The sequence below is a fragment of the Hipposideros armiger genome, unplaced genomic scaffold (assembly GCF_001890085.2).
Source record: "Hipposideros armiger isolate ML-2016 unplaced genomic scaffold, ASM189008v1 scaffold_42, whole genome shotgun sequence".
Classification (NCBI taxonomy): domain Eukaryota; kingdom Metazoa; phylum Chordata; class Mammalia; order Chiroptera; family Hipposideridae; genus Hipposideros; species Hipposideros armiger.
The window spans coordinates 2,919,995-2,944,286 of NW_017731392.1; the positions used below are offsets into that span (position 1 = coordinate 2,919,995).

Here is a 24,292-nt window from a genome sequence, read left to right on the forward strand (position 1 = left end):
ATATATATATATATATATATATATGTATGTATATGAAATCTCCCCAGTACTTGGTCATATATGTGTAGGAAAGGAAAAATCTTTTTCCCTCTATGCTCTTAGTTTAAAAGTCTGGGGACTGCTAATCAAATTGATAAAAGAGAAATAATAATTTTAATTACACAGATATGCACAAGAGTTCAAAAAGAAAAATGTGGCTGAAGGAAGCAGCCAGATGATTGAGGCTTAAAGATCATCACAGGATAAATAAAGAAAAAGGGTTTGGGGCTTCAGGTTATGGGAGGCAACTTTTAGGAAAGGGAGGGAAGGAAATGCATGGCAAGCAAGGTTGTTTTGTTGTACAGATAACAGTGAAGCAGGATTTTTGATGTGTGTATGTATGTGCACCGGGATCGTGGTCTCGCAGCACCAAAGAATGCAGACACGGACTGCAGAGGTAAGGTTTGCAGCAGAGGATAGTTTATTAGAGCAGAAAGAGTTACAGCTCTCAAAGTGAGAGGGGGCACCCAAAACTGGACTGCCCATAGCTAAAGCAAAAGGCTTAGTTTTATACCTTTTTTGTATGCCTGGGGAGAAGAGCTGGCTGGCGCCTTTTGGTACTATTATCAGATTTATGTAGACTGGAGGGGGCTTTTGTAATAGCCCATTTGTCCAAGAACATAATTGGGCTGGGGTGTCTTTATCTCAGGACTAGCCCAGCTGTCAGAATTTTGGTGTTTCTGCTCTGACTGGGGCATGGGGCGTGTTAGCTGAAAGCAGGCCTATGCTTTGAAGACACCCATTTTGCCAAGGGATCCCTGACTTTTTTGTTATGCTAACTAACCTCTTTGAAGTTATGCATTCTACAGGGGGATTCCTGACTTTTTTTGTTATAGGATTGAAAAAAACTTTCCTCATCCCCCACCTGAGTTTGTCACTCTGGCGGGTCCTGTGACTTAAACCTATTTGTCAACTATTAAAATGATTTCTCCTGGCTCTGTTATGGTTTCCGCCCTGATTCCCTCTACCATGGCAATTTCCCTGACTACCTATAATTTTCCTATCTCAATAGTCTCTCAGGTGATAAGAGCTGTTCCTGGGAGGGGTTGCTCTCTTCCTGGTATGGGGACAGTTTATATGGAAATTTTCCTTTATAACTGTAAATTTCCTTTACAAAAGGAAAAATTTATACTGTATTCTTGGCAGTTAGGGGGAGGTAAATAGCTCTTCCTGTGCCTATTGGTTCTCAATGGCCTTTAGCTCAAAAAAAAAAAATCCATACTCCATAGAGACTTATTTGGGGATGGCATATTCTGGTATCCTTCATACGTTTATCATGGGGTTTGAGCCCCACCAAATTATAATTCTCTGAAAGTGCGCAGTACCTGAAGAATTATTCAAAGTCCTATATGTTCTGCCGATTTAAAAAATGATTGAAAATTATACTATAAATTGATTTAAATATTCATCCATTTCCCCTTCGCTTTCACTTTATTAGGATAATGAGAGTTTCGGAGAAGTTATGAAATGGAAGTCCTTTAAAATTATTTCTGCATATTTGAGTCTGATCAACTGAGTTCTCGCTATGGTAACTGTCATGGAATGCTGCACAAATTCAGAGATCAACCGTAATCACATCTCTGCCATTTTTCTAATTATTTGCTTGAGGCTCCATCTGCCTTACTAGCAGGAAGCGTGGTATCTCCTTCCTTGAATTATCCAAGAACCATGGGGGAGAGAGTGGTGCATAGAGTGGGGGCATCGCACTTCAGCCAAGGAGGAAATCGGTCAGCTTCCACAGCCCTGCTGAAGCAGGGAGCACCTGAATTTAGCATGCCTTTTTATTTTCTTCATTTCCAATGCTTTGACATCTTGGGCTTTGCCAACTCTGGATAGACTGCCCTTCCCAGGGCTAGCCTAAAGACAGTTAGGACTTGGAATACTCCTTTCATATACAAACTAACCAATCCTGTGCCATGCCCCCAACTTCCTCCTCTATCACCTCTCACACTCAGGGCCACTGTTCCCCTGTTTTAATCACTCCAGGGCCAGGGAAAATTGGAGACAGCCCCTAGACACCAGAGCCCACTGAAATTACTCTAACGAATCCCCAGACTGCTTATCCCGCCTCCTCTGTTCCTTTCCATAGATACCACAATAAAGGCTTGTGCCCACATTTTCTGAGCTCTCTTCACCTCTGACCAACCCTGGTGCTTTCCTGTGTGGCCCCTTCACCGGTGTGGTATGCCCCCTCCTCTTGGGAACTGTGAGCACTGATCTTTTCATTGGCACTCATATCCTAATTTGTTGACCTGAATGACAATAAAACTTACATTTTAAAGCCCTTCCAAAGTCTGGTCAGTTCAGAAGCCTCTAGCTTCTTTCTGCCAAAGGCATCAGTGTTAAAAGTAGGTCTTAGAAAGTCCCCTACTGCCACGTTGTCAGTGTGTTCCAGATCTCAACCAAGACTGCAGGAGATCTTGGGGGCAGAGCCCAGCTCAGCCAAGGGTGCCACATAGGCGTACCTGGGCTCCCAAGAGGGCAGGTGCTCATCACTCTTAGTTCACATATCTAGGCATCCCCTGGGGCCAAGTCTTGGATGTAGCATTCACCACCCTGGGACCCAGAGCTATCTGGTGAGGAAGCTGCCTTCAGGTGATACACTAACCCAGTGATTTATCCCATTAAGGGAGTGTTTTATGGGAGTTCCTGGCACTTCTTTTGCTACAGAGAACTAACCCCAATTTACCCTAATGTCACATAGGCACTTGACAACTTATTAGAACACCTAAATTATGAAGGAACAGCTTGTAAAAGGAACTTTGGTTCCTTTCCCATCACTGGCCCCCTATGGCCTCATTACTGGACTATGCTCATCCCTGAAAACTCACCTCCTCCCACTCACAGTGGCCGAAATTCCCAAACTGACCCCTCCTCTGCTAGTCTTCCCCCAAGCTTCCAAGAGATGACCCCCTCTTGGCTCCTCCATCAGCAGCATTCTCTTTCCCTATACTCTGGCCCATTTGGGGTTCCCCCCAAGACCACAAGGTTTAGTTTTTGGAAAAGCTTAGGGACCAGTGTCAGGCCCAACACTTGGGCTTTAGTGGGGGCTATGGCTGCTTCAGAAACTGCAACAGTGATACTGGTTAATACAGGTTTTGAATTGCACAGAGAACCCAGACATTTTTTTTTTTAAGATTTTATTGGGGAATTGGGGGAGGGGAACAGCATTGGGAAATCAGGAAAGGGGAACATTCAAGTTGCTGTCCTTTTGTTCTTCAGTCTAGTGGAGGACATTGCTTCACTGTCCCATGTTGGTATTATCATTGCGCTTTTCCTGGATGAGGTAGTGGCTGCTGGCTGCTCACGCTGGTTGCCAGCCACTCACGGTAGCTCACAGCAGCCTACTGCAGCAGGGCCCACAGCCTACGCCATCGCCAGCAACTCATGGCAGCCCAGCTCCAGGTTGAGCTGTTGTTCACCATCTTAGCTGTAGAGGGCAGTGTCACTGGCCCTCATGTGGGATCTGAACTGGGGGCCTGCTGCTCAGAGCTGACGTCCCAAGCCAACACTTAACCAACGCTCCACTCGGCTGGCCCCCAGCCAACATTTAAATAAGCATGTTTCCAGGGGAACATGTGTCCTGAGTTCCAAACAAATAGCATAAGAAGGGGAGCAGAATGCGCCACTTTGGCATGTGGATTGTTTCCAGCCAAACACAATCAGGGCCCAGTAGACTCAGGAGGAGGCGTTTGCCTCCCCCTTAACTGCCTAAAAGAATTTGGGTAGAGGGACTACCAAAAAGAGAGCTATCACCAGAGATAATGTTTATAACAGAAAGACTTAACTGCATGGCATGGCAAACATTTGTTTACAGACATTTTGCTTTTCTCACTTTCCTGTGAATTTCTTCCACCCTTTGAAGCCTCAGTCCCCAACCCCCTTCTCCTTAGCTCAGGGTGATATATAAACCTAAATGATCTGACTGCCAGAGCAACTCCTCTTTTTATGGGGCTCCTATATGTACAAAACTTGTTTTTCTCCTGTTAATCTGTCTTATGTCAATTTAGTTATTAGACAAGCTAAAGAACCTCAAAGGGAAGAAGGGAAGAGTTTTCTACTCCTACACATACAAATGAACTTTCAGAACATACGGCTGTTGGCACACTAGAGATGGCCTATTCCTACAGCCTCTATCTAGCTAGTGGCAGAGGGGGTGCACCGCCTTAGGAGACTGGGGTTCTAGTCCCAACTCTGCCACTCATTTCATCCATAGAGACTCAGATAACGCATCAATAAAATGCACTTACCACCTTTAATATCTTCCTTGCCAGAAATTAGGAGAATGGAACAGGTTGTGTTTGGCAATTCCAACCATGATGTAAAATTAAAGCTGAGCTCCAAGAGTTTCGTTTTCTGCTGTGAAGAATTCCTGCATTGAATGATTTCCGAAAAGTTTTGAGAGTGGGGGTGGCTTCACAGTGACTTAAAGGATCTTCCTTCCCAGAGGAGTTTATTAATTCAAGGATCACAGCAGAAAGGAGAATGGGGAGTGAGGTGGGAGGAAGCGTTTGGCTGAATGGCTGGCCCCAAGGTTCACAAAGGGACCACGGGTGATCAATTTATTTCTTGCTGCAATGTTTCCTTTTTCTGGAATCAGGAGCCTTATTGCATCTCAATAGTTTCAAAGTAGCCATTTGCCTTCATTCCAAAGAGTAGTTATTTGCCACCTGCAGATTTTCATTAACATCAACTATACAGACGGCTTTTTGTTCCAGAAGAAAGCCTCTCAGTAGGGTTGCTTAAGGCAATCAGACATTCTGCTTAAGAAAGGCAGAATTAATTGACTGCAGAAAATAAGCTGACATTCTGCTCCAAATTCTGTTGAAGGGAAATAATCTTGAATGGGTTTGTAACTGGTTCATTTACACAATTTTTGTTATATTAAAGGATACAGTAGGGCTATTCGAGTCCAGGGGCCTCAGTTTGGTACAAATTGACTTGGGTGAGACGTTAAACATCAATACACGAGCTCCGTCCCCCTGCTAGTGATGATTACATACATTCAAGCTGTTGCTGATGGTGCCTTCAGGGACAATAAAACTATTAAATGCTAAACCAAACCAAAACAAAAAACTATTAAATGTCAAGTCTTGTTTTCACCTTTCTATTTTCAGTTTGCTAATTACCTCTTAACAGAAACGTTTTGTGATTGGCCTTCATCAACCAGTGGGCAATGGGGCAAAAGAGAATTTGTCTTTAAACACATCATTGGACTCCAATCCACTCAGCGATGAGCCATGGCAAAGGCCGAAGGTGGGAGACGCAGTGACATGGGAGCCTGGGATCAGGAAAGCCGGGTAAATGGAGCAGTGGTCATAGAACTCAGAAGGGATGGGTTCAAGTCCCTGCTGGGTAAGATAAGATAATCAGATGACCTATTGTTCAAGTCAGAGCACTTTTGAGAAAAAAAAGTGGTGCTAATTGGATGGGGTACCAGGACAAACTGGGACAAACTTAGGAAAATCAAGATGCACGGTGACCACCCTACTTGGCTCCTTAGTAGCTTTGTGACTGGAAAGTCGCCTGACCTTTCTGAGCCTAGCGGTCAGCTTCACAATGAAGAAAACACATGCAGGATTTTTATACTTTAGTGTCAGGGAGAAAAGAGTTTTCCTGTACCCTTCCAGGTTCTTCTGGCCAGTCTCATAATTAAACTGACAGGAGACAGATTAACAGGAGAAAATAAAATGTAATTATGTCTATACGGGGCCCCATGAAAATAGGACCCACAGGCAGCCAGGCAATTAAGGCTGATATGTCCTGTTGAGTTTCAGTTGAGGCTTATATTGCTGTTCTTTGCCATTCCAGAAGGGGTAGAGGTCTGGGACTTCAAAGAGGAGAAAGATAATTTACAGAAAGATGGAAGAACAAATGTCTGGTAAACAAATGTTTACCACACCATGCAGAGACAATGGGACACAGAGTGGACTTCGAGCAAGCAGGCCTTGCTATGTTCCCCAAGTCCACTACATCTAGTTCATATTCTTCCTAGTTAGCTTTGGTGCTAGTTCTCTTCCTGGACCAAGCCCTCTGTCAAAATGCTTTTAGGCGGTTAAGGGGGAGGTAAAACTCTTCCTGAGTCTTCTGAGGCTCAGTTGTCTTTAGCTCAGAATAATTGGCATGCCGAAGTGAAACCTTCTGGGAAGACTCGTTTTGAACCCGTTCATTAGTCTTGGAGATACACATAAATACACGTTCTAACTTGGAAAACATGATATAAATGTGAGGTACTATCATAGTTGATAAAGCAAAGCCATTTACTGCTTGCTACTGAAAGACTGAATATACAAATAGACAATGGCCAGAACATATATAAACATAGAACTCTGACCCACAACCTGCAGCAACCTGTCTAGGAAATCAACCCCTTGTCTATAATAAATAGCCTAAGATGTCAGCCTGCGATAACTCAGACTTGCAAGAAACCAGTTTGCTATGTCTAGTGACAATCCAGGAAGCTAAACAATAACCTCTGCAACAGTCAGCCCCAAATGACCAGGACTTGATTAATAACTAAAGCTTCCTTAATTTTTATCGCCATTTCCTATTTAGGACCATTTAGAGCAAACCAGATATGCATCCCTCCCCAATCACATAGGATGTCTGCTTCTAGATAGCCAGCCTGCAGCTTTCTCATAGCAACAGCCTTCAACTAGGGCACCTGAAGCCTTCCTTTTTTCCCCACTAAAAAGCTTTCCCACTCCTCTGACTGCCTTTGAGTCGCTGCGAAAACACAAGTGACAATAGCTGACTTCATGACTATAGCAACCTCTGAATAGACTTTGCTTTTCTCATTTGGTTGGCCTTCATTTATTTCCACATCTAATCATTACATAGAGGACCTTAGGTCACAGGATATTGAATGGAACTTTCCCTGTTTTCTTGGGATTGTCAATAAAGCTTTAAAAGTTGAGGAACACAGGTGCTAAGTACATCCATAGGACTAAGAGGAACCCAACAGGTCCTGCTACCATTAAGTCATCAAGCCCTACAGCCTAAGTCAGAGTAGAAATTATTCCCAGAGTAGTTTAATTACTGTAGGTGAGGGGTGCTAAGGCTTCCTAAGCAAGGATACTTGCATTTCTTGTGATGCAATTGATTCCACAAAAATTAGCAGAGCTTGAGCCTTCTCACTGGTACCCTGGGTAGGCAGCTGCCTGCTGGGGAGAGGACCCCAGCCCAGGAGAGGCTGAGGGTGGTGATCAGAAAAGGTTATGCCTGAAGAAGTTATTTCACCTTGGGTGCATGCTCATTCAGAATAGAGACTACATTTCCCATCCTTCCTTGCACTTAGATGAGCTAAGTTTTGGTGAATGAGATGGGCAGCATCTGTGCAGTACAGAGGCCCTGCAGGGCTTCTTTCCCTACAGAAGTTTTTGTTGTTCCTTTTTATTCCCTCCTCTACTTTCTCCATTCCTAATGGGTGCAGAAGTAGAGTGGCAAGGAGTGAGAGTAGACTGTATCCCCTCCCCCAGTGCAGGCCCTGTGGTCATAGGAGAGGAGGAACAGAGCATTGAATTGGATGTGAAATTGAAGCTTCTCATTGGACTGGACTAGGCTAGACTTTTTAAGACCTGAGTGTGATGAGGAAGCTTTGGGAACTTCCAAAATGTCATTAAAGAACAGAAAATAGGTGTTTCATGGATATTAGTGGAATGACACTGAGCTATTGAGTACATCCAGATTTTTACATGCTCTATTTTCTTCAAATAGGGGTACATTTGTTGTACAGAATATTTATAGATTGGGGTTGGGGGAACCCAGAATGATGGTAAACATTTACCTAAAAGGGCACCAGTAGCCAAACTACATCATTTAAAACTTCAGTATCCTACAGCATCCAGGATCTTATCCTAAAGACGCCTGGCTGCTTCTTACTGCTAGATTACACAGAGTAAAGTGATCAGCAAATGACTGATGGATCAATGAATAAATGATTTTTTTATTTTATTTTATTTTAAGATTTTTATTGGGGAATTGGGGGGATGGGAACAATGCTGGGGAATTGGGGGAAGGGGAACAGACAAGTTGCTGTCCTTTTGTTCTTCAGTCTAGTTGTGGAGGACGTTGTTTCACTGGCCCAAGTTGGCACCATCATTGCGCTCTTCCCGGGAGAGGCAGATCAGTCGCCGGCTTCTGGATGGCCGCTCACTGCGGCTGCTGGCTCCACATGGTAGCCCATGGCAACCCACTGCAGCAGGGGCTGCAGCCTACGCCTTTGCTGGCGACTCACAGCAGCCCAGCTCCAGGTTGAGCTGTTGTTCAGCATCTTAGCTGTAGATGGCAGTGTCACTGGCCCTCACATGTGGGATCCGAACCAGGGCCCTCTGGCGTCCCAAGCCACTTCTTAACCATCGCGCCACTCGGCAGGCCCAATGAATAAATGATTTTAAATGAAAACTGTTTTCCTTTATCTTTTTATCAAGCAGGCAGCTTCCATCCTCAAACTTTTTCCTACATTTTAAAAAGTTTAAAATATAATTTCTGTACATATATATTCAGCAAAATAGAAGTTTGTATATGGGATTATAGCTTTCTAAGCATTAATAACATAAAAAACTAATTTGTTTTACATAATTTGAATCTTTGAGTTTAAATGTAAAGATGGCAGAAGCAATCAACCATTTTGTGATAGATGCTGACACCTACTGGCCATATTTGATATGAAATGCTTGCTATGTTTTCAGTAAGAAAAAAGAAATGTTCCTAGGTCTTGGGGAACCCTGGCTCCAGGGAGTGGGAGTGGAGCCATTGGGAAATGGAGACCCATAAGTTAGAAAAGAACTAAGAAAAAGAATCATGGGGTAACTACTGGAGTGTCATCAGTTAGTTGACTTCAGAACTCCTGACTTGCCCATGAGTCCTCCCTGTTCTTGAGATTATCACTTGATGGGCTAAGAAATTTTACTATAGGTGCACAGTTTCATTTTCAAAGTAGACTTTGGAAAAGAGCCACCCTCCAAGCGACCAAACAGAAGTGCCCCTGCATCCTTTTCTGGGCATTCCTGTGGCACCTGATCATCTACATTATTATTACTGACATGTTTTGGATGCTTATTCTGCGCTACCATGCTGAGTGCTTTATAAGTGGACAGACCCTGGAGTCTGGCTGCCTTGGTTCCAATACTGGCTCTGCCATTTACATGTTAAGTGACTTTGCTCAAATGACTTAATCTGTCTTTCCTTATCATTAAAGTGGAGATAACAATAATGCCTACCACATAGAGTTTTGTGGAGTTTTAAAGAGCTTACATATGTAAAGTGCTCCAAAAAACACCTGGTATATTCTAAATACTATACATATGTTAGTTATTGTTCCCTTACTTTATCTTTACAATAATGCTCTGAAATAAATGCTATTTTTTAAAATTAGGAAACAAGCTTAGTATATGAGTTGGAGATGCTTTCAGCTTCAAATAGCAGAAAACCTGACTAAGCTTAAATTTCATTCTCTCTCACTCTCTCTCCAAGAAGTTCAAAGACAAGTAACTGCTGGTATTGCCCAATGATGCCAGGGCCAGTGTCTTGGAGAGTATTTAGGTCTTTCCCTCATGGTCACAAGATGATTGTCCCAGCTGCAGGCATCATGTCTGTTCAGCAAGAAGGGGAGGAAGCTGAGGCCACTGGCTTCACCTGCCCTTCTTTCAGAAAGCAAAAACATACCCAGAAACTCTCCCCTTAACTTCTACTTTTGTCTCATTGGCCAAAACAACGTCACTTGGCCACTCCTGGCCTGAAAGGAGCATGGAAAAAGGGGTATTTAACTTTTCTATATGCTACACTAGAAGGCAGCAAGGGAGAAGGGAATTGGGAATGTGGTCAAAAAAGGGGTTCTATAATAAAACTGACAAGTCCAGTGACAGAAAGTAACCTCACAGGGTGACCTGATCATAAATTCCTACCTGGGCTGGTCATGGCAGGTAGTCAAGTCCCAGGCATATTATTTTATCAGTAAAGCGTTCATCTTTGTCTTAAGCAGGCCCTGTCCATTGTTCTGGTGCATCTAGGTTAACACACCTTTGAAATGCCTGCGTGATCCTCTTTTTCAGACCCTCAAGGGAGCATTATAATCTTGTTAACTACCCTGTAATCCAATCCCCACTTTGCTTTCTCCCACCTTCATGTAGTCTTCCCTCTTTACTTTCCTTAATTTTAAATGCATAAAAGAAACTGCAAAACTGTCATTCCCCAGAGCTTTTGAGATCTTGCTTCCCGGCAATTGTTACCAGTTTGGCTCAAATAACCTTTTATAAAAATTCCTTACAGGTTTGGAAGTTTCTTACGTCTCCGGGAATGACCATTGGACCAGCCAGCAACCTGTATCTGCCACATCTTAGGGAGGAAAAATCACTTGAAAAGGTCATATTCCTACTAGGTAGTGGTGGTGCCTGCCATCAAATGCAGGTAGCCTGGCTTTTGGTGTCTTAAATACCTAATGGTGCAGTAATATTGTGCTGGATGGTCTCCATTTGCCCTGCTGGATCCACTCTTCCCAATCCTGATGTGGGTCCTGGAATTCTTTCTCTATGAACTGCAGTAGACGGGCCTGCATGCCATCAGGCTTATCATTGGGTTCAGACAACGGTCCTGGAGGATGAGAAGAGAGCATCGTCAGGGTATTTGCTGCCCCAGCTCCCTTTCTACCAAGCTCTGGCTTTAGCAGACGGTCTGCTCCTCTAACTGATGGCCACAGTCTGCCAGGCAGCCCATCTCCTACTAGTATCCACTAGCATCATTCCTTCCCTTACCCCTTCAGGCACAGGGCTAATAATGGCCTTCTACTCTTGAAAATTCTTTGTGGATTCTCTTAACCCTGACATGACAGATTAATATACTGTTTTCTGCCAGAACTCTTACAAACACCTTACGTTTACATAGTGCCCTATAATTTCCCTCTGTGTATACTCTCTTAAAGGGTCTTATTCTATTGAGATTTCAACCTACAGCCTTGCCCCATGCATCTTTCTGATACCCCAGGTTCTCATAATGACATGCTCCATTAGTATATGCACAGCAAATCTGCTATAGAAGTAGGAACTCTTGGTTCCATAAGGCATGTAGGAGAAAATTATAGTTACATAGCTTCCTTCACTAGTCTAGCCTAACATGGTTTAGTTGGTCGAGTTTGATTTGCACGGTTGCAGCTTGGAGTTCTCCAAGGCTGTCCTGCTTAATCTGAGTCCCAGTCCTTGGTCAGGTCTTTCTAACAAGTCCAGCTTCTTCATCTTTTTCCTTTGCATCCTTTGCTCCTAAGAAGCTTGCCCCACTGTAACTCTTATAAGCCTCTTTATTCCTGTGTCTGGGTTAAATTCCCCTAGCATCTCCCATTCGTAGCTATTTCACTTCTATCCTTTTTTCTCTTTCCTCTAGTCATGCTTCTCCTCCTGTTTTCCTGACTTGCATCTGAACATAGCACCACTACAAACCTCTTTTCCTAGGTCTCGTATCCCATTACTTGTCACTCATTTGCAGATCATCATGGCATCAAAAAGAGGAATTAGGCTATTTTATTTTATGAGTATTAGGGCAGGTCTTAGATAAAATAAATGTTACTAATCTTCTGAAATAGCATCACATGGATAGGAGCCTATTTTCCTCATTCATAAAACCCATTTGTTTTTATTGCGGTAAAATATACATAACATAAAATTTACCATGTTAACTATTTTAACCGCACAGTTCCGTGTCATTAAGTACATTCACACTGTTGTACCATCATCACCACCATCCATCTCGAGAGCTTTTTCATCTTCCCAACTGAAACTCTGTACTAATTAAACACTAACTCATTCCTCCCTCCCTCCAGCCCCTGGCAACCACCATTCTATTTTTTGTCTTTATGATTTGACTGAGAGTAGACTTACTTTGTGCTGTTCAGGAGAGCGAGCTCAAGATTGCTGCATTTGAGTTGCAAATGTTACACAGAGACCAGTGATGATGTGTGGACCCACTGTTGGTGGGCAGCAAGCTGCCTATCTGTGGCAATGCTCATGGTGAGCCTGAATGACCATCTACAGGGATGCCAAAGAACGGTGAAGGGCTGAAAGAGAGGACACCCCCAACCGCAACCACCACCTCCAATCCCCAGCCCCACCCCTGCAAGCACCCTTCTGGCTCTCAAATTCCATGAAAAGTAAACTTGGGCTGAGGAATATGAAAAGTGTTGGAAAACACATTGTTGGTTAAGTTCTTATAGCCAGCATGTCCACACATGAATTACTAATAGTTAATGTCAGATTCATGCATAATAATATTGATGAAATCTAGCCTTTGGATTAAGGGAAGTGTTCCAAAAAAGCAGGAAAGATCAGTGTAAAAGTAGTGAGGCGGGGCAATGTTATCCAAGGCCCAAAGTTACACATAGGAAGCCTGTAGGCCAGATTCCAAGGAGAGTTGTTTTGTTTGGCCTGTACAATGTATTTTAAAATGTGATTAGTTGGCAGATTATTAAATCTGACTTCTGCTTCTAGAAAAGTTTGGCAACACTGGGCCTGGAATCCTGCCTGGCAGCAAAATAAGGCTCCTCACTCCTTCTTTTCTTATAGCCTGGGCCAGAGTATTCATGTTTGCAACCCCTGCTCTTCAGAATTTTAGGGCTATCCTTAAGAATACATTTAATAAAATGTCAAAGAAATGATTAATCATCACTTTAAATATAATTTTTAAATGAATATTGGAAATATTTGAAAATGAACAATTTCTACCGGTGTTATGAAAAAGGTTAAACTTAAATAAATGTGGAAAGTTGGTAACATAAAGAAATATCTGAGGGAAAAAGATCAATTAGTACATGTTTATTGAGCACTTGTCACACTCCCCCAATCCAATCCCTGCTCTGTTTTCCACAACACTTAGCACTGTTTAACATACGTACGATATGCTTTAGATATTTATTATATTTATTTATATATATGTTATGTATAATTATCCATTATAGCTTTATATTTTTAAATATAAGTGTTCACAATAGTTTATTTTCTGTTTCTGTTCTACTAGAAATAAGTTTACCAGGGGTAGAATTTTTCCATTTGTTTTATTTACATTCATGTAACTCTTGTTTATTAGCCTGTGGTAAAGTCGTTTTGGTTATATTTGTTTTGCTGAAAGTCCCAGTGTCCAAGAACCTATCAACAATGTGAAGTGAGGATCTACTCTATTTGGCCTTTTCAGACTCTCAGTCAATGGAGAAGAGAGTTGGAAAACACTATTGGGTAGGTAATCAATAGTGTGTGCATATGATAGGTGAGCACACGATCCAGACTAGCCAATTAGCATATTCTATCCTCTCAGTCACAGAGTAGGTACATAGATAGATGGATAAACAATTCTACACTGCTCCTTGAAAGTCAGAAATACTGTGGCTATCTTGCCACCATCAGCAACGAGTCTGCCTGAGCATTGTGTCAACACAAAGGAGGCAGCAATGAGAGGCAAATAGAAGTATATTCCTGTTGATCTTACTTGAGTGCCTTGCTACTGACATGCCTAAGTCAGCTATACTTCTTTGACCCATCAGTAATGTGAATCAATAAAATTCCAGGCTCAATGTGGTTAGACTATCTTTTTCAGTAACCTCCATGAACTGTACCTTCCAGTATTCATACCTTTTGTAGTTTCTCTCCTTGAATCTGGACTGGACCTCTGCCATACTTTAACCAATAAACTATAGTGAAAATGACATTGTGCAAGTTCTAGGTCTAAGCCTTAAGATTTTAGCTATTGCACTCTTGGAAACCAACTGCTGTATAAGAAGTCCAACTACCCTGAGACCATTATGCTGTGAGAAAAACCAAGCTAACCATGAGAAAGAGCCATGTGGAAGAGAACCAAGAAACCCAGCTGTATTTATCCAGGGTTCTCCAGAGAAACAGAACCAATGGGATATATAGAAATATAGAGACAGAGATTTATTATGAGGGATTGGCTTATATAATTAAGGGAGCTGAGAAGTCCTATGATCTGTCATCTGGAGGCTGGAAGCCCAGGACGGCTGGTGGTCTAGTTCCAGTCCAAACCTGAAGGCTTGAGAACTAGGGGAGCCAATGGTGTAAGTCCCAGACTGAGTCTGAAGGCCCAAGAACTAGGAGTACTGATACCCCCGGGCAGGAGAAGATGCATGTCCCAGCTCAAGCAGAGAGAGCGAATTCGCTCTTCCTTTGCCTTTTTGTTCTATTCACATTTTCAATGGATTGGCTGATGCCCACCCACGTTGGTGAGAGTGATCTTTTTTTACTCAGTCTACTGATTCAAATGCTAATCTCTTCCAGAAACACCTCCACAGACATATCCAGGAATAATGTTTTACCGTTACCTAGGCATTACTTAGCCCAGTCCTGCTGACATACAAAATTAATCATCACCTCAACTGACAGCAAGAACTGAGGCTCCGTTCTGAAAGCCAGCAGACTTGCCAGCCATGAGAGTGAACCATCTTGGCACTGTATGCTCCAGCCCCAGTTGATAAGTTTTCCCCAGTGGGCCCTGTCTACACTGCAAATAAATAAAATACTTGTTGTTTTAAGCCACTAAGTTATGGAGTCATATATGACACAACATAAATGAATCAAGCAGCCATGTAACTTAGAGAAATTGTAATATCTATCTGCAATTTAGTTTTCTTCAACTATACAGTGGCTGCAATTGACATTCAGTGTATATTTAATTCTTTCACTCATTGGGTTATTTTTAGGATAAAATGAAATCATGTATGTAAAACTGCCTAACAACACTAAGGATTCGTGCCAACTCCCAGTGACGACTCCTTTCCCACCTGCCTTGCTGAACTCTGGTAAAACTCTCTCCAGCTTTGCCTTGATTTTCTAGCTTTGTAAATTACCCAAAAAAGGATAACATTGACTCTTGCCGAATCACAGGACCACTGCTCTCCCAAGTGGGTAAAAGATTCATTAAATGGACCTTCTAGAATTTTGCAATGGATCAAGAAAGGCATAGAAGGGCATTTAAAACTTCATTTTGTTCATTCCTGCCTTTGTTTCTTGTTTATTCCTGGTCTCTCCCTTCTCCTTGCCCACCTCCTCCTCTACCTGCCATCCCCCAGACTAGATAAAGTTTCTCTGGCCTTGGCTAGTGAGTAGATTGGTCCTACTTGATTCTAAGAGAGGGATATTTCACCTTGCTTCTCTCCCAGGATGCCTGGGCATGAAGAAAGGGAAGAACAGAAATCCCAGATAGGTGTGTACTTCTAAGAGTAAGCTGCCTCACTCCGGTAGAACCCAGGAGGGGCAAAAAGCAGGAACTCTAAATTGGTTTGAAGTTCTGAGATGGGAGAGGGGGGTAACTGGAGACAAGATCTCAGACTAGAAAAGCCTGTGGTGGCCTAGGCAAATGGGCCCGAGTGATCTTCACTGGAGTTGCCTACACCCAGCAAAGTGTGGGGACAGTAGATGATTCCTCTGAATACAACCCAGGCTCAGTGAAGGGCAGCAACCATCCCATGGGCTTCGAGTGAGCCTGGCATGATATGGAACACGGGGCCCATGCACCTGAGAAGGCACCCAGTGAGCGGAGAGAGCCCCAGACCTAAGGAGGGACGACTCTGTTATCACCTGTGTGGATTAACAAGTAAAGACCAGGTGAGAATGAGGATTTCCTTGTAGATGCCAGCAAGTAGAAACCAGGCATTCTACTTTCCCCTCCCTGCCACAGAACTTTGATGCAATGCTGGGCAAGTGGAAAATCCCTAATTGGCTAAGATTAAATGGCTACCACTCAACTCAGAATGGGGGCTCATAACAGAACAAAGTTTATTTATAGAAAACTAAGTGCTCATATTTTGCATACCTGAGATTGTGCATGAAACATATTCTCCACCTGAATTTTGGTAAAATAGTTTGCAAATGTACCAGGAGTACCCAGACATGACCACAGCAGGTGCTGTCCCCCTCTGCTCCTGTAACATGAGTGCCCAGGCCCTCTCAATTCAGATCATGAAGGTGGAGATCACTGCCAGCAAAGTGACACCCACTAGCGGCCAAGCAATTCCACAACTCCAAGATCAAGTTACCACTGCCTCCACTGAGTCCTGTGTCACCACAATAAGCCACACTTCTCCACCAACAGACCCAACACCTTCTTTTAGGTGCAGGGCCCTCCCCATCCTCAGGTCTGCCCAAACAAATTCTTCACCTGGGGAATGTGTAAAACAGGGATCAGAAAGATTGGTGGGAATTAGGGAATTGGCTAGTATAGAAGGAGAAGCGAGTTCCAGGCAACGGAAGGAGCATGTGTCCTCTTGTCTTCAGATAACTATGTAGTTCCTTTTGAATAAGGTCCTATCCAAAGGAAGGTTTGTCTGTACGTTTTTAATGCCATTAAAGGGACAACTCTCAAAAGCTACTGAAACCCTGTGGCTTCTGATTCGCTAAGGTGGATTTTATGCTCCATGCTGTTTTTCCCCTACCCAATCTTCCATAACATTGGGGACCATTTTGAACTACATTGTTTTAGTAGAAACCTACTGGAATATTTGTCCATTTCTCAGTGACCTCATTCACAGTGAATTGCTCACCCATGAGAGGGGTGCCTGGCAACCTTGTTTGTTATAGATAATCCTTGGCAATTATAAATTAGATCAAGGGTGACAGCTGGCTCCATTTGAACCAATCAGATTCTCCTCTGAAGTTTGGCAGCTAAGCAACAGCTAGTTATTCTCAGGGTGCGGCTGGAAGAGCGGGACACATAACCCCAGGAGCTGAGAGACTTTTCTTCCACTGAACAGACAAGTGAAGAAAGAGAAGAAAGAAGCAGATGGGCAGGGAGATCTAGCATCAAGGAACCATCTAGCTCCAGAAAGAAAGAAAGGAATCTGAGAGGGCACCTTAGCAACATCCTAATGGCAGTCATGCAGGAAACCCAGCTGCATTCCTGCCGTTGAGTTCTGAGGCACACCCTGTATATCTTTATATACATTCCCCACCTCCACCTGTCCTTTCTCAAGCTAGTTCAAGTGCATCCATTACTTGCAAGAAAGGGTTCAAAGATTAGATAACGGCTATTGGTGTGCTTTTGTCTTCTGGTGAGTCAGTCAGTAGCTGTGTGCTCAAGCAGTCAAGATTCAAGGCCTCAAGTTAAGATTATTTCCTGTTCAAAACACATGCCTGTGACTCAGCAGTTTTCTTCTCAGAGTCCCTGCAAAGTCCTGGTAAATCTCAGCCAACTGCTGCCTTCTCCTGTTCCCCAGTAGGTTCGGTTGGCAGTTTGGCATCCCCACACTACCTTGCTCAGGGCACAATAGGTGAGTAAGTCATCCAACACATAGGGTTGCAGTGGTGAATGAGATGGACCAGGTCTCTACTCACCTAGAGTTTCTAGCTACTGGGTGACATGGGGAAGTAAACACCGAATTACAATTCCATTTAAGTGCTGTTTAGCCTTGGGAAGTATAGCATATCAGAGAGACATAAGGCAGGAGTGCCTAACTCAGTTAAGGAAGGGCGGGAGAGGAAGAGGGGCTTTCAAGAGGGGCTATGATCCTGAAACAATCAAAGTCATTGATGACATAGGACTACTGTGTGCCGCATCATTCTATGCACTTACATTTGTGAGCTCATCTAATCCTCAAAAGTCTACGTGGTAAATACTATTATTAGCCCCATTTTATAGATGATTCAAGTCCATCATAGATTAATGACCATGTGTAAGAACAATTAGTAGTGGTAGAGCTGAGATTCAAACCTGGGCAGTTTGAATGATGAATGTTCATTGATTGATTCAACAGTAACAAACTGGATAAAGTACAACGATATTTATTCACGCCACCTCCACCCATTTGGTCATTTTTATTTCTAAAATGTAAATATCTTTAGGGTTTGAAATGTGCATCTCGCGTGACCCAACTATACACGCAGAGTCAAGGTCAAGGTTAAAAAGAAGCATTTTGAGGCAATTCTGCCATGTTATCACACTCCATATAATAATGAATATCAACTGCATTATTATCAGCGGTTACTTCTACACATCAGGGAGCAGGAAAACAAACAGGATCATTTCAAGGTTGCAGCAGTTGCCAGCTGAAATTACCCTCATTAAAGGGAACTCCAGAGGAGTGGTTGCTGGGTGACAGGAGAAGCTTGTTGACATGAAGTGCCCCTTTTCAGGAAAATCCTTCCATGCAGATTTTTATTTCTACATTTTTCAGATTGGTTTTGTGGCTCCATCAGAAAATTATTACTTGGGTATTTTATTTAACAAAATGTACCACAGCAGAAAAACAAAAAGGGAAAAAAAGAAAGAAAAAGAAAGAAAGAAAGAAAGAAAGAAAAAAAAGGAATAAAAGAAAAATTTAAAAAGAAGAAACAAATAAATTTAAAAAATAGTAAAAAGAGATTAAAAAAAGGAAAAAACAAAACGTACCACAGCACTTACCTGTGGAGCCAACAGAGGCGAATCAACTCCAGTGAAAAAGTTTAATTACTAGAGTTTGGGTGGCATTTGGCTACACTACATTTTGTACTAAAAAGAAGAGATCTAATTTTCATTCAAAGTGACATGCTTTTGTACATTTTCCAAAAAAATGTATTTATAATTAATTAACAAAATAAAATGTTCTACTTTAGAAGTTTTTCATTTGTTTCTGTTCCTCTTTCTTTCTGGCCCTTAGTCCCTCCTCCTCTTCTTTGAGAGTATCTATATACTCAATGATTCTCTGTTCATTTTCCTTCTGGAAACTTTGTAATATTTAAGTAAGATGGCCTGATTTGTGCATATGAACTAATAGAGAGATGATGGGCCTATTTTGATTTAATCTCTCACCTCCCTTGGTAATAGCTATGTGATAGTCATTAGGGCTGTTCACAAATGTCCCAGTGCTCCTGTTTCTGGCACATGGTAGGACTGCGCCTCCCATACCCCTTGAATCTAGGCATGATCATGTGACTTGCTTTGGCATATAAAATATGAGCAGAGTGATGTGACTTTATTAAGAGACTGTAACACAATAATAACCATAATAATGATGAAAAGTAACAAGTGCTAATGAAAATGTGGAGAAATTGGAACCTTCAGGCATTGCTGGAACCCTCATGCACTGTTGGTGGAATTACAAATTGGTGCAGCCACTACGGAAAATGGTTTGGAGGTTCCTCAAAAATTTAAAAATAGAACTACCTTATGACCCAGCAATTCCAGTTCTAGGTATTTATCCAAAGAAATCCAAAACACTAATTCAAAAAAATAGATGCACCGCTATGTTCGTTGCAGCACTATTTACAATAGTCAAGATAAGGGAGCAACCCAAGTGCCCATCAATAGATGATTGGATAAAGAAGATGTGGTACATTTATACAATGGAGTATTACTCAGCCATAAAAAAGAATGAAATCTTACCATTTGCAACAACATGTATGGACCTAGAAGGTATTATGCTGAGTGAAATTAAGTCAGACTGAGAAAGGCAAATACCACAAGATCTCACCTATATGTGGAACCTAAAGAACAGAATAAATGAACAAATAAAACAGAAAGAGACTCATAGAAACAGAGAACAAACTGATGGTTGCCAGAGGGGAGAGGGTTGGGGAGCTGGGTGAAAAAGGTGAAGGGATTAAGAAATACAAATTAGTAGTTACAAAATAGTCATTGGGATGTAAAGTACAGCATAGAAAATATAGTCAATAATATTGTAATAACTATGTATAGTGCCAGGTAGCTACTAGACTAGTCAGGGGGATCACTACATAAATTATATAAATATCTAACCACTATGCTGTGCACTTGAAACTAATATAAATAATATTGAATGTCAACTGTAACTTAAAAAATTTTTATATAAAAACATCAACAGAAAAAAATTTTAAAAATTAAAATATGAGGATCATGGACAGATACAAGTGGTAGTTAAAGCACAGAGAATAGATGAGCTGGTTGAGAGAGGACATAGGCGAGAAATGAAAAGGGCTGAGATCATTTAAGGGGAATACAGAGGAAGGAAAGCCTGTGGGAATGACGATGGCATTTCTTTGATGCATAATAGGATCTTTTCAATTGACTGAACACTGAGACCCTTTGCAAAGAAAGACTCTCCTTAATCTTTCTAAATCTGTCTAAATTATCTACAAAGGTGCCTCTGGAAATTCCAGAAGATTGGTCCCCTAATACAGGCTGAGGTCTTTTGTGAAAAATGAATGTTTAAAAAATTATATAATTTAATTTTATCAAAGTCATAGTTATGGTTCTGTCATATATTACTACAGTATATTGTGATTATCTACTTATATGTCTACCCCTTCTTAATATACTGCAAAATCCTCCAGAGTCCCCAGCTCTAATGTTTAGCCTGGTACCTGGCACATAATATACAGTTGATAAATATTTGTGAATTAATATGAAGTTGAGTTCTAGAGTTCAATATAGAGAGAGTATGATATAATTTTGGAACTCAGGTCCAGTAGTCTCTCCAAGGTTTTGCAATGGAAATACGTTAATTGGGCAAGAGAAACTATAGTTCTAAATATAGTGGTGCCCCTTATAATAGTCAATATTGATAACATATAATATATTCACACAATATAATGTCATGCAGTAAAGAGAATCAATCAACTAAAACTACACACAGTAATAAGGATAGATCTCACACACATGATATTGCATGAAAGAAGCCACAGAAAAAAAGAATGCATACTATATAATCAAATCACATGAAATTTAAAAACAAAACTAGTGCATAGTTTTAGAAGTCTGGATAGTAGTTACCTTTGGAAGGAGTGTAACGATAGGGAAGAGGCACAGATAGGGACTGATGGAGAAGTGGTTATGTTCTATTTCTTGATTTGAGTGTTGTTTACATGAGTGTGTTTAATTTATGATCATTTATTGAGCTGTACACTTATGTTTTGTATATTTTTTCTGTATGACTGTTGTATGTCAATAAAATGTTACCCTACAAAAACATTTTTGGTACTACATGACAAGTAGTAACATTAAAGTAAACCTCTACAAGTAAAGTAAGAGTATGACGTTAAACAATTAGTTGAACCTACACTAATCCACCAATAAGAAAGGAGAGTGAAAAGAACAAATTGGTGGGTTTCAGAAGATGTGGGAGACTTAGTTGGTTTATTGGCTGAAGACTCAAGGAGTTACTCATAAACTGTGCATATCTACATGGTATCAAAATCCAAGGTGGCCTTGCTGTTTGATAAGAGCATCTCAATTTCTGAGCTTTCAGTACAACTATCATCAAGGGGACCTTCATTTCATTAGATCAAAACTCTGAAAATAGAGGACTTCCATTTCAGGCTGTGATAGAATAACTGATATTAGCCTAGACCCTCTGCCATAAATAAAATATAGATAAATATGAACAAAATAGTAAAAACACCTACTTCAAGACACTGAGCAACAGTCTTTACAAGACTGTAATCTCTGAGAGAAGTGAAACAAATAAGTTCTACAATTGCCCCAGCTTTAGATATAAAAGGCACTTAGATTCTGACTCAGAGGAGGAACCCAAGCAAAGCATAATAGTTTTGTTTAGTTGAGGAGATCGAAATTTTAGTTTGGTGAGACTGAGACAGCCGGAATTTGCAAAGAAAGTATGAAAGACCAGGATACCGTGCAGAGAAAAAGCCCCAGGAATCTGCATAGGGATACCCTTGATTCAAAGCTCATCATAAGGTAAGACACCACGGTGCAGGAGGGAAAAAAACTACTGGGGAAAGCACAGCTTTCAGGGAGCTGTGAACTGAACAACTGTGGAGCTCATAAGGTTTCGGGAGACTTTTCAGTTTTGATCAACCGGAGTGGAGAGACTTCATCAAACACCCAGGAGATTCATTAGAGATCCCAGAAAGTCAAGATATCATGAATAAAAATAATCTAGCCATAGAGTTAAAGCTACTCTAGACCCATTCTAGAAGAGCTTAAAGTCAAGCTTTGAAAGGATCAAGCTGATCACAGTAAATTAACTGCAGGCCAGAAGAAAGCTCAACACTTCTTAAAGGAAGACAAAAATATCTGGACTTTGTCAACCATCAAACATAACACCACTAGACATGCAAAGAAGTAGAAAAATGTGACCTATAGCAAGGGGGAAAATGAGTCAATATAGAGACCCAGAAATTAATGAGGTGATGGGATTAGCAGATAAGGACTTTAAAACTATTGTCATAAATGTCTAAGAACTTAAAGAAAAACATGAAAACAATGAGGACAGAAATGGAAACTATGAAAAAGATCCAAATGGAGTTGAAAAATATAATACCTGAAATGAAAAATTAATTGGATGAGCTTGACAGATAATTAGACACTACAGAAGAAAAACAAGGGGACTTGAAGGCAGGAAATAGAAGCTATCCAAACCAAAGTACACAGAGAAAAGAAAGTTTAAAATATGAATAGAGTATCAGTGATCTGTGATATAAATCATGCAGTCTAACATTTGTATAATTAGAATTTCAAAAATTAGAGAGGTAGTATACTAAGGGAGACAAAGAAAATATTTAAGGAAATAATGGCTGTTAATTTTTCCATATTTGATGAAAATATCAACCCAGAGATCCAAGAAGCAAAATGATCTTCAAACTGGGTAAACACACAGAAAACTATAAATTACATCAATGCATATTGATGAAAATCAATGATAAAAAGTTGCCAGAGAAAACAAGGGAACAGAGTTAAGAAAATCACTGACCTCTCAATCAGAGACAATACAAGCCAGAAGAAAACGGAACAAGGTCTTTAAAGGGTTAAAAGGAAAACTATCAACCTATAATTGTACGTCCAACAAAAATATTCCTCAAAACAAAGGAGAAATAAAGACATGTTTCAGATAAAGACTGAGGGATTAGTTGCCAGCAGATCTACTCCACAGAAATGTTTTTAAAAGTTCCTCAGGCTAAAGGAAAACGATACCATATAGACACTTAGATCTGCACAAAGGAAACAATGTGCCAGAGACGGTAAATATTTGAGCATATATAAAATATTTTTCTCAGGCTGGCCAACTGGCTCAGTTGGTTAAGAGTTGGCTTAGGAGCGCGAGCTCTAAGCAACAGGACCACCGGTTCAATCCCCACATGGGCCAGTGACGCTGCGCCCTAGCTGTTGCTGAGCTGCCAACAGGTGGCAGGATGGCTCAGCTGGTGTAACAACAAGATTGTCTGTTCGATGGTGGGCTATGCCCACCCGCAACTAAGACTGAACTCGGCACCTTAAGCTGAGCTGCCACCCAGATGGCTCAGTGGATAGAGCATGTGGTCTTAACACAAGGCTGCCAAGTTTGACTCCCACATGGGATGGTGGCTACACCCATCCGCAACTAAGATTGAACACAGCACCTTGAGCTTTGAGGCTACGAGCTGCCGAGGGGAAGCCAGATGGCGACTGGCACCCTCCACAACGAAGATTGGAGAACAACAACTTGACTTCCCCAATTCCCAACACTGTTGCCCTCCCCCAATTCCCCAATAAAATCTTTTTTTTTTTTTAAAAAGAGAGAATGTAGTCTTGAAGCTAAAGCTGAATAATATGGAATGTCAACTATAATTAAATATATAGCCACAGGATATAGAGTACAGCATAGGGAATAGAGTCAATGGAATTGTAACAACTATATTTGTATATAATTGTAACAATGTCAGAGGGGTAGTAAATTGGGGGAGGGGAGTTATCACTTTGTGAGGGGTGTAAATGTCTAACTGTTACATTGCTTTGTACACCTAAAACTAAAAAAAAATAAAAAAGATTGTAGACTTCAGTGTTAAGGAGTCCAGGTTAAGTCTAGCTGGGCCAGTTACTAACTACAGGACTCTGACAAGCTACATAAGTAGCCCTAACCTCAATTTCCTTACCTGTAATGGGGGTAGTGTCTATTTACTGGCATGGATATGAAGATTAATTAAATCTTCACATATCATGTGTTAGTATATTGTCTTCCTGGCAAGAATAAAGACTTGACAAAAGGCAACCATTATTACCCTAAAGTCAAACATGTTCCCATCTTGTCAAGTATGAAGTTGGCCAGAAACCAGTTTGATCAAGAAGATATGACAGGAACAAGGTAAAGTAGGACGTGGTAAAGAGCACTAAAATTCCTCATCTTCCAAAGCAATCATCTAACATTGATAAATCAGTAACTAGAGACCTAAGAGTGTGTAAGAGTATCATGGCAACCACCAGAAGAAATTGTTTACAGTGATTGTCTCTGAGAAGTGGGATTCGGGGAAGAGAAAAAAGATTCATTATTCATAGTATACCCTTTGTACTGGTACAATATTTATCATGTATTAAATAT

The 24,292-nt window shown here is 41.3% G+C and overlaps 1 long non-coding RNA gene across 1 annotated transcript in view; it reads right to left on the reverse strand.

Moving 5' to 3' along the window:
- LOC109380951 (uncharacterized) overlaps positions 1-12,090 on the reverse strand; it is a 19,469-nt gene extending 7,379 nt beyond the window's left edge. Inside the window, exons 1-2 of the long non-coding RNA XR_002123589.1 lie at positions 11,907-12,090; positions 10,475-10,629 (exon numbers count right to left, since the gene is read on the reverse strand). This is a non-coding gene — a long non-coding RNA (uncharacterized LOC109380951). The remainder of the gene's footprint in view (positions 1-10,474; positions 10,630-11,906) is intronic.
- Positions 12,091-24,292: the final 12,202 nt, after the last annotated feature.